General features: G+C 36.4%; 1 protein-coding gene across 2 annotated transcripts in view; it reads right to left on the minus strand.

Annotated features, from left to right (window-relative positions):
- Positions 1 to 10633, minus strand: part of PPP2R2A (protein phosphatase 2 regulatory subunit Balpha) — an 84430-nt gene extending 73797 nt beyond the window's left edge. Inside the window, exon 1 of one of the 2 annotated variants that reach the window (XM_017885399.1) lies at positions 10465 to 10633. The gene's annotated coding sequence lies outside the window, so the exon portion shown is untranslated. The remainder of the gene's footprint in view (positions 1 to 10464) is intronic. The other variant, XM_017885407.1, reaches the window with a different exon arrangement.
- Between the last annotated feature and the right edge of the window lie 1382 nt (positions 10634 to 12015).

Consider the following 12015-nt stretch of genomic DNA (forward strand, 5'->3'; position numbering starts at 1 on the left):
TATATCCCTCTAATGTTTTACCAATGAGAGACAGTTTTCAATAAAGGGGGGGGGAAAAGATGGGAATGCACTAAATCTGTCAAGTCCAGTATTTTAGAGAAGATTAATCCCTCCCATATTATCTCAGGAAAAGTAATAAGAGGATTGATAAGAAAAAATACCCTCCTGAATAGTCTAAACACCATTATTACCACACAAATATCCTTGATTCTTCCAAATTTAGAGTCCAATAAATAAGTTTCAGTAAGTGTGTAAACACAGGCATAACTACAAGATTAGAGCAGAAGTTCTTAAACCAGATCACTGGTCCACAGACCCTGTGAACTGGATAAAAAGAGATCATTCAAAGATTCCAGAAGAGAAAACTCCATCTGGTATTTGAACATACAGAGAGGATTTAACCAATAGAAACTAAAAGCTACAAGAGTGTAACTCCCGGCAATGTGCTATACAGAAGTATTCAACGACTTGCCAAGGATTCCACATTTGCCAAGAGCAAAGATCTAGATGATATTGTAATCAACTACTGCCAACATTAACTAAAAACATTCACATTAATTTTAAAATTTGCTGAGTTTTAAAACTACATTCCGTGTTTAAAACTGGACAGAAAACTGTTAAAAGTCTACAAACCCTGGCATTCAAGCGTAGAAAACAGCCACAAAAATACTGAAAATATTAAGCAATAGTTGATACTACATCTTTAGAATGGGAAATTTATTTAAAATGGAATTATGTTGCTCATTTCAGGATTTTCAGAAAAACATTGTTCCCTCTCTCCCTTCCCTTTAATAGTTAAGTTGGGAAACAGAGAGTTACCAAGCCCATTTTATGCCTTCTTTCCTAGAACAGACTACACATCACCAAACTGCTACATGTTGGGCTCAAAATAAACACAATGTCAAGGTCACCAACTCACTTCTAATGATGAGGCAGGCAACCCAGGATGGCACTAAATTAGGCTGTGAGAATTTCAGTGTTCCTGATAGTTGAACCTGAGCAGACACTGTGGGGAAAACCGTAAAAAATTATTTTATTCTGGCAAATCTGTTACTGGTATTTAATCTCTGTAAGGGAGAGTAAGTTTAAAAATAGATACTTTAACGTCCTGAAGGTATTCTTCCTTCACCAAGATCACCAGCTGAAAGAGCTTAAGGCAGATCTAATTTGGTATCTAAAAGAACAGGGAGGGAGGAGAAAAGAACAGGGAGGGAGGAGACTGAAACAATTTCAAGTCACAGAAACTACTTTTATAGGCAATTTTTTAAGACATTCATGCACAAAAGCAGTACACTGTTCTGATCACTTATCTTGTGGTTCATGAGACTTGTAAAGCATTATTACTAAAATGAAATCTATGAACAGACTAAACCTACAACTGTCAAATTTTCTGAATGATAGATCCCCTTAACTCTTAAAATCTTAAACCACCAAACAGCTTTTAAACTTTAAAGTATTTCTTCACTGTAAAATAGTAATAAACCTCACACATTAACAAAATTTTATGAAAATGACTATACCCCCCCACCAACAAAATTAATGACACTGCTTTACACTGCTGCAAATCTCTTTAATATCTGGCCTAACAGAATGAAGGTTCTCTTAACTGCTTCTGTATTCAATATACTGTATCACAATATGCTTTGTCGATTAAATATGTGAGGAAAATCCAGCCTCACTCAGACATGTAGTTAGAAAGGGAGGAATATTTTAATAGGTTTTTCAGGTAGTTATGGATATACCTTTGATACGACACCAAAAGTCCTCACTGGTAGATTCTTAAAGGTTTGTGGAATCTGAAAACATTATTGGTAGTCACAATAAAATTCAATGCTCTAGCATGCACTTTTACTGATGTATGACTGTTTAACATCACACACATTGGTCACTCGTAAAAGACTGATTCACTGAGTTATACAGATCTTACAAATGTTGACATATTACATAATATCAAAAAATCACATTAAAATGACTACTGATTTTATTTGAAAAAATCTTGTAAGTACTGGGAGGCTGTCAAGCTCACAATTACAGACATGTGTTTTCCAAAATTCTAATTTTTGCTTGAAAGCTCAAATTTCATCATGGGCAACAAACACTGTCTACTGAAGCAACAGTTTCACTGTTCTTTTGAGAAAATGTCCACCAAATATCCAAGTCCGAATAACCATAGTTTACCAGTTATTTCAAATAAAAATGATGTTCCATGAAAACAGCAGTTGAAACTCAAATAGCTGCACCAATGCTGTTCCTCCAGACAACCACTGTACTTTGCCCCCTTGCAGAAGTGCTCTAGGTATACCTTCCATTCTGTCACGCAGAACATCGAATAGACATGTGTTCAAGTAGAATAAAATTAAGTTTTTACTGCTTCAAGGACATTCTTAAAACTGATAGTTTTTTAAACTGCTCGTACATGGTGATGAAGATTACCTCTACAAGTACCCTTTTGTGCCACTGTCTTGATCTCATGCTAAGATGGCTTCTGTACCACTGCTGCAAAGTGTACTGAAAAAGGCAAGTATCATCTGAGTACTACTGTGAAAACAGTTTTGACTTCACAGAGTTTGAATGAGTTCAGGTGTTGCCAGACCACACTTAGAGAACCACTGGACTACATAATATCAATTTTGATGGCAGCTATGGACTCTGACCAGAGAAATGCACATATGTACAATCACACAATTTCACACACATCATCAGAGGGTTAACAAAGCCCTTATAATCCATCTATAGACAGCACATCTCAGCTAACAAATGCCATTAGCAGACCAGCCTGGGCAACATGTTGAGACCTGTCTCTACAAAAAAACATTTTAAAAACTAGCCAGGCGTGGTGGCCTGTGCCTGTAGTCCCAGCTACTCAGGAGGCTGGGGCAGGAGGATCACTTGATCCTGGGAGGTTGAGGCCGCAGTGAGCCGTGATCATGCCATTGCACTCCAGCCAAGGTGACAGAGCAAGACCCTGTCTCAAAAGAATGTCATTAGCAGAAAATTCAATAAATCTCCAAATTCTATTTGATTATTTCAAAATAAAAATTATCTACTAGGCATTACAAATAAACCTTGTTATAAACAAGAGCTGCAGTTCAACAACATCAAACACCTTCACCTGAACTAAAAGGAGATCAAGTTTTGAAACAAAATTATATTAGGAAAAGTGAAAGGTCTGAGGTAAGAATCCCAGCTTCATCACCTACTCAAGATTCTATTGTTAATTAACTTTCCCACCAGTCTACTTACTTCACAGGGTTTTTGTGAAGAACAGTAAATTAATAGATGTAAAGCACCTAAAACAATGCCTGGTACATAGTTAAGCACTCAAAAAATGTAGGTTACTCAAGATGGCCATGCCATGCCTTCCTTACAATGACTATACAGCAGTTTATTTATAGAAAATCTAATTTGCACCCAGGCTTTTTCTTTTCTGAGATGGAGTCTTGCTCTGTTGCCTAAACTGGAGTGCAAGTGGCACAATCTCGGCTCACTGCAACCTCCACCTCCCAGATTCAAGCCATTCTTCTGCCTCAGCCTGAGCAGCTGGGACTACAGGCACACGCCACCACACCTGGCTAATTTTTGCATTTTTAGTAGAGATGGGGTTTCACTATATTGGCCAGGCTGGTTTCAAACTCCTGACCTTGTGATCCACCTGCCTCCACCTTCCAAAATGCTCGGATTACAGGCGTGAGCCACCATGGCCGGCCAGCTTTTACTTTTCTTTCCGTCTGCTGAGGAAGCACCTTATGGATACTTGATTACTTAATTATAATTTCCATCATCATATTAAAGGGCAACAAGATTATAGTTGAGAATATTAGCTAAAATTTTTTAGCTATTTCCAGTCCTTCAGTTTTCCTATTTAACAGCATTAAGAAACTTACCTTTCTTCCTACAACTCAACTTTAAGATAAATTAGGCAAACATTTATATGCAAATATGTAACATATTGTAACCTCTTCATTGATTTAATGAATTTTTGCTTCAACCTCTCATCATTCTGCTTATTCCACAATTTTCAATAACTTGATTTTAATATGTCATTCACTATTACAGAGTACTAAGAAACATCCAAGACTAATTTTTGGTTTATTTTAATAACAAGACAAAATTTCAGCAATAAGTTTTCAATGGCCTTGATCTCTCATAATCGTTTGTCAAATGAATTTTGTGAAAAAACTTAGTATTTTAAAATAAAGCAAGAAAACTATTTGATGCTAAACAGATACTATCATTCATGGTATTTAATGGGTAAATTGACACTACTACTTTAAGTGACTGTACTGAGTGAGGTCTACTAGACTTCAGTCAGTAGTAATACTAGTGTTAAGAAAAAGAAGTGTCACATGTCATACAAGGTAAGGATATTAACTAAGACCTTCACCACAGGTCATTAGGTTTCGGAATACAGCTAATGCACCACTACTTTTAAATCCACAAAACAACAGGGTTCTACTATTTTTTTCTACTAACTTACCTCACTGCCTAAATCTAACATGCATACTACTCTAAGAAACACAAAAGACGGCCTGGGCAACATAGCAAGACCTCATCTTTAACAAAAAAAAAAAGAAAGATGCAGAAGAGACATGATTTTAAATTCTGTTCATATTATAGCATTAAACATATGATATGGACTAAAACCATTAAACTGTGTGTGATATCAAAATATGGACTGTTTCTCAAATTTTTACTTATGTCCTTATTTGGGGCATATTTTAGCCTCTACCATTTAAAAAATATTTTTCAAGACCCAGTCCACAAGGCTAAATCCTACCAAAAGTAAACAGAAAGCAAAGAGTTGAAAACACACAATGCGCTTGGATCCAAGTTTCATAAAATCAGACTTTATAAGATAATATCCTAAAATAATTTCCTATGAAAGTTTAAGACTATCAAATATGGAGATGAGGTTCATTATTAAATATTTAATAGCATCTGATATTTTAAGATTACTAAACAATGAAAATGTATATTAAAATAATTATCTTGAATGGTTAAGTTGTTCCTTTTTTTTTTTTTTTATTTGTTTATTTTTTTTTTTTTTTTTTTTTTTTTTTTTTTTAAACAGAGTCTTACTCTACTGTCCAGGCTGGAGTCTAGTGGCACAATCACAGCCTAACTGTAGCGGACCTCTCAGGCTTAAGCCTCAGTCTCCTGACTAGCTGGGACTACAGTTGCACGCCGCCATGCCCTGCTACTATTTTTATTTTTTGTAGAGACAAGGTCTCACTACGTTGTCCAGACTGGTCTCAAACTCCTGGATTCAAGAGATCCTCTTGCCTGGCCTCCCAAAGTGCTGGGATTCCAGGCATGATCCACTGCACCTGGCCTGTTCCATTATTTTGACCAAATATTACACACTTCAGATTACCCACATGTATCTGAATATTTAATAATTTATTTCCACAAGTAAAATTTAAACACATTATCAAAATCCTTAGAAAAAATTTCTTACAGTTTGACATTAAAAAATGAACTTGGCTTTCTATTTTGTTAAATCCAGATTTTAAAAACAAATATTATTAAATAACAAAAGGATGGGAACGGGTCAAGTGATGGAAGCATAAATGGGGCAGCACTGGCTGTTGACAATGATGGGTGACAGGAGTTCATTATACTATTCCACATACTTTCCAGATTAAGTTTTTTAAAAAAACAAATAGTAGTCAACTTAACAAACAAGCAATTACTGCATTACCTTCAGGATGAAATAAACATTGTAGAGCACTTCTGGTTTAGTAGAGAACGTGTGCACGGTCATAACAACTTAAGCACTGACGTCCAATTTAATCATAGTGTGTGATGTAACACTGGGGCACAACAGGGACAGAAATGGGGGCGATAATGTGAACAGCTTAGTTATCACCTACTAGAGGAGCAAGTCAGCTGGAAATGCTAAAATTGACAAGATACAGAAATACCATTTTATACCCAAAAAGGAAATGACGCACCAAGGAATCCAGCAGACAAGCTGAACTGCTCTAAGGAGACGGACTAGGGATTAGGGAGTGGGGAGGTAGGGGACTGCCATTTTCCATCCTAAACCCTTTAGTACTGTATTAATTTCTAAAATCCTCTTATTGTAAAATTTAACAGATAAAGAAAACAAAATTGAAACAAAATGCCCAGGTTAGTCTTTACAAACATCTGTACAACCACCATCCCAGTCAAGATGGCACCCAAGGGCCTCCCCCACCCTTCCCAATCACAACTCCCTTCCAACAGCTTAAAGGTAGCCACTACACTGACTTTTACAGTACTTTTTACAGTACTTTTTTTCCTTTTACTTCATAGCTTTTCTTCATAGTTTTACCAGCTTCATATGTGTCTCTAAATCTATAGGTTAGTTTTGAACGTATTTTGTAATTTATTATTAGTGGAATCAAAGAGTATGTATAAAACACACATACATGCTATTTCCTTCACTTTGAGAACTTTTTAGTAGGCTTTAAAGACAAATTCCCAATTTACTCATACTCCAAAGACTCTTCCTTCAAAGTAACAATAATACGAAGGTTCAAGTAATAGTATCTAAATCCTCATAAGGCTCTTTTGTGCTGGGTACTGTTCTGTTTTATGTGTATAAACTCATTTAATCATCAAAACAACACTGTAAAAAAGACAGGTTTCATTGTTATCCTCATTTTATAGAGGGGAGCTAGGCACAAAGAGAGGACCATACAACTGATAAATGACTGAGCAAGATTCAAACCATGTAGCCTAGCACCTGAGTCTGTGCTCTTACCTACTGTCTCATGACAGAAAGTTTTCAATAAAAGAAAAATTAAAAATATAAACTATATTACTAGCAATAATTTATTTTTTAAGGCCTCTAGAGAGTCCAGTATCTCAAACACCAGTAGTATTAATTACCAGTAGTAATAATTCTGTGGCTGGTGGCTCACACCAGTAATCTCAGCACTTTGGGAGGCCGAGGCAGGTGGATCACTTGAGGTCAGGAGTTCAAAACAAGCCTGGCCAACATGGCAAAATCATCTCTAATAAAAATACAAAAATGAGCCGGACATGGTGGCGTGTGCCTGTAGTCCCAGCTTCCCAAGAGGCTGAGGCAGGAGAATCACTTGAACCCGGGAGGCGGAGGATGCAGTGAGTCGAGATTGCGCCACTGCACTCCAGCCTAACAGAGTGAGACTCTGTCTACCCAAAAAAAAAAAAAAAAGGTTTTGGGCTGTTTTTAGATGCTTTTGGAAATTAACAAGATTAAAGTACAAGGAAGAGCAGAAATCACCTAATCCATTCTTATTATTCCATTACTAAACACACAGAAACCCAGGGGAGTACTTATCCCCAGTGACACACGCTAGTTTGTGCTGGAGCTAGGGTAAAAACACAAGGTCTCCTGATTTCTTTGTATTATATGGTTGTACATCATCAATCTGGTTATAAAAAGCCTACCAATGATTCTGCACACAGCGTTTTAAGTTTTTATTTTAAAAAGCCTACCAAATAACTAAATCCATGACTGCTAGAAGTACATCTCAATCATCCCTTTACCATTTCTCTTCCCCTTTCAAAACCTAAGAACAATAACATTTATGTTCCTTCATTCAAACAAATATTCAACTACTGTCTGCCAAGCATTGTTCTAGACAGAGCAGTTTCATGCCTGCATAAGGTACGAAGATAAATCAGTCCTGCACTAAACTTTGTAGTATGTAACAGTAGAGATGTGGGGTACTATATGATATCTACGTAATAAAGTGCCATAAAGGAAGATTTTAAAAACAGGTATTTCCAAAAGACGGAATTAGCAAAAAGGTTAAAGGCATGATTTGAGGGATGAACAGGATCCTGGTAAGAGAACTGTGGGAGGACTGTCAGGCATTCCAAGGTGGAAGCAGCAAAAACATAGACCCTAAAATAAGAGAGCATAGAACGCCTTTGAAGAACAGTATCTGTTTAGCTGGGTCATCAGCCATAGCAGCAAATAAACTGAGAGAAGGAGAGGCCATATTGGACAAAGGTCATACATTCTAGACAGAGATGTCTGAACTTAATTCCTAATCCAGTGGATACAGTGATCCACCGTGGACTTATGAGGAAAACGACAAAACTAGGACTGCATTTAAGATTAACTCTCAAGCAAAACATAGGATGAAGAAGCAGGGAATAATTTAGGAACTTGCAACTCGGATGAGAGAGAGTGGAAACCTGAACAGAGGTGAAAGCAGGTATGCAAAGAATATTAAGGCATTACAGAGTAAAAATGGTATGCCCTGGCAGCTGACCGCATGTAGATGGGAGAAAGGCAGGCGATATGGAGACAATCAAGATGTATAAAACAGGCAAGTAAAAGTTGAGCTACAGGTAACCTGTTTAAGAGATCAGTCTAAACCTAAGGGGGTAGGGAATGTGTTAATCTTATTTTACTTCAGAAAAGCAAATCTTCCCTTAGTAAAACAAACAAGACTATAATATTCAAACTCTAGTATGCAGAAATACCCAAAATAAAGTGGTGTCACTTGAAAACTGGATTTTTATACTTAATATTTTGTATAATGATATCTATTAGAACAAGTCGTATTTTTACTAAGATGTATGTTATTTTACTAAAATATATATACCAAGTATCAGCGTTTTAGGATGCTAAGAATATGCTTAGGTTAAAATATTTAACCTCTAAAGAAAATTATTTAATGAATCAGTAGAAAAATGCACCTACTAAGTATCAGCAAAGGAGAACTATAACTGATTTATCTTCTAACTTCACCTCAATACGTTCTTGAAAACTGACTTTTTTTTCTGCTCAGCATCTTTTGTTACAATACCTTCTTTGCTTAAAGTCACAGAACATTAAGGGAGGACTTAATGTATATCACAAGCTATTTGGTTCAGTTACACAAATGATCTTCAGTTTGAAATATCAATTTCTTCTCATTAAATAAAAGCCATGTGGTCTTTCTGCCTAATGTTTAACCAGCAAACTATGAGCTCCTTGTGGGCAGAGTTTATGTTGTAGACACCAAGCACCCTCAGTGCTCAGCATTTAGGGGAACTTTCCTAAGGGAATAAATAGAATTCAACCAAAGAATATTTTCCAAGTATACAGCACTTTCATAACTCGGTGAGTGTTACACAACTGCACAGAACTAATGATCCAATACTGGAGTGTCTACTATTCAACAGGTAATGTAGTTACAAAATGAGTAATACACAACTCCTCCCTTGAAGTTAGGACTTATTTCTCTAAACAAGTCAAACACTACTGACTTCATCAGAAAACCTTGATTTACACAATTTGCAAGACCATCAGTCAGTCTCTTTTGTCTCTGGTTTCTCATCTAAGAAACAAATAAGGATTCAAAAGAAAAGGAACGTGAGCGAGCTCTGCAAAATACGACAAGTATAACCTATGCCAGTTGGCTTCCCATAGGATTCACCACACTCTAAAACAAACACTTCATTAAGAATGACACTGACACAAGCAAATAAAAGCATTCGGCTACCACCCACCACCTGAAAAAAACCTCCAAAAGAGTACCCTACAGACAGGTCAGAACTATGAGGACAACACAATCTAGGGAAAAGGTTTATGAATTTTCACCAAATTTTTAAAACTCAAAAGTACATGTTTAAATTTATCTGAGTTTTGTTTGGAAAATCCCTACTGTAATTCAAGACACACAATGCCATTAAAACTCAAACTTCAACATTTCTGAGGAATGAAACAATGCAACAACTTCGTGGGAAATGCCTCTGCTGCCTAAGACCATCTCAAATGAATGCAAAACCTTGAAGTTCCAAAACTTAAACTTCTGAAACACATTAGTAAACAAATTTGGGTAGAAAATCAGACGTTAAGTACTTCAACTGATCAAACACTGTTTCCACCTGCACAAGAATATACGCTTCCTAGAAGACAAGCGATATATGCATAGCATTATTACTGTCTTATCCACCTAAATACCAGAAAGACAACAAAATGAATAATCTGAGCTATCATCTCTTCACAGAATATGCCAATCAGCATCACACTCCCAAAGCGGACAAATTCAAAAGTAGTTAAAAATTTTCCCATAAAAATCAAAGACGCTGTTAAGAATGTTTCTGAACCAAATGTTGATGGCACCTATTTCAATTTACTTATCTAAAACAATGTACAAACATAAAAATGCATCACCATTTATTTGTATGTGGAATTTACATAACAAAGAAACTCTTAAATGCAGCACACAGCGTTCACGTGAGGATTTTGTATGTCTCATCACCTTTCATATAAATTCAGAGGAAAAAATAATAAAAACAAGGCATAAATAACAAATGAAATTTAAGGCTGCTTTTCAGAAAGGTAACTTTTAAAACTGTTCTTACATTTCTTGGACAATAAACACAAAATCATCTTGAATTTATAGCAGTTTCGGCTTCAAGGAAATCCCTCAGTAGGAAACGTTTCTGAAAAAATTATATATCCAAAATTTGCATTATTAAACGCTTTCTTACCTTCTGCTACATCATCATCTACTGCTCCTTTCACCTGAGAAAAACACCACTGAATATCATTCCCTCCTCCAGCTCCTGGAAAAAGAAAACATACCAATTAAAACCGAGTTCTGCTTATGTTGACTCTCGTAAACACAGAGATGGTATCCATGGTTGGCATGATACTTACAGCCTAGTTCTGCCCACACATACAACTACCACCAAGAGCACCAGTTTGGAAAAAGATTAAACCCCAATAGTTGGTACTGTATTAAAAAGAAAAAAAAAATCCCAGGTATGAAATATTTAAAGGCACATGATCCATGGTCATTATATATCTGTTCACAAACCTCCTCTCAAATACAGTAAAAGCCTTACATTCAGGCAAGACCTACCAGAAAAAAAGTAAATACCAAGAGTTAAAGAGTTTTCTTTTAAGTATACAAAAGCCTGCAGAAGAGTTAAATAAGGTTAACTACCATGAAACATAGAACGAAGAGAAAACTTCGGGAACATTACTGCCTGGGTAAGAAGTAATGATTCATATGAACCCTATCACCAAAGTGCACACACAGCAAACACTACACCCATTTCTTTGCATTCATTACCAGCAAATCACTGGCTCCAGACAGAGAGGAAAAGAAACCGAAATGAATGCTGCTAAAGAGACTGTCAAAGGAAGCTTGTTCTGCCTCCCTTCACCTCATCCCTCGACTCCGAAGGACCTGGCAAAGAATTCATTTTGCTAACATGTCATCTCGTGCAAAACAATTTTAATCTCGTTTCATTATTCAACAAGGCCAACAAGCAACTTGTTTATAGCAAACCTTAAGTCAATCCGACACGTTAACTTTTTCAAAAGGTTTAATTATCTGAATAATGAATATAACAGCACGGAAAACTGGTCTCATCTCGGAACGTTTCTATTTCACGTGCAAGTACTGAGGTCGAAATGGTGAAAATGTCCTGGGGCTCTAGGGAGAAAAGAAACTGAATCTAAATCTGTAATTGATTCTACTACATGAAGGAAAAGATTTAGCAACACCAACATGTACAAAAAGAATTCTCAAAGCAATTACATTACTTCTCTCTCCCCCATCACCCCTATTCCTTGCTAAATTTATTTCCAAACTCATTTTCTCTCTACATCCTTTCCCCTCCCTTTCAAAGCTTCTACCTAAATCTCTCTCCTCCTTGCTATTTATATCTCTGAACTCCGCAACTATTTTAACTAACTCTACCAAACCCTTTTGGGAAAAGGACATCTGCAAAAAAGCTAACATACTAAACGGAAAGTTTAAATTATTTTCATGCAACTTGCTGTACATGAAAGGCCTTGCACTCTTCGGCGGTAAGAGGGAAGAAACGGAAACGAAATGGTTCGAAACAAAAAATTTAGGCTTCCCGTCTCAAAAATACTGGCATCCACAGTGGGGAAAAAATACACATATGCCCCATTGTATTTTAACTTGTAAAGCGCTCTTCCTTCTCGGCGCAAAATAAATGTGTATATACACCCAAGAAGACTTGCAGCAGGGGGAAAAATACAAATTAAAAGAAGACCTGCAGTAA

This window comes from Rhinopithecus bieti, unplaced genomic scaffold, assembly GCF_001698545.2.
Source record: "Rhinopithecus bieti isolate Rb0 unplaced genomic scaffold, ASM169854v2 scaffold_315, whole genome shotgun sequence".
Taxonomy (NCBI): domain Eukaryota; kingdom Metazoa; phylum Chordata; class Mammalia; order Primates; family Cercopithecidae; genus Rhinopithecus; species Rhinopithecus bieti.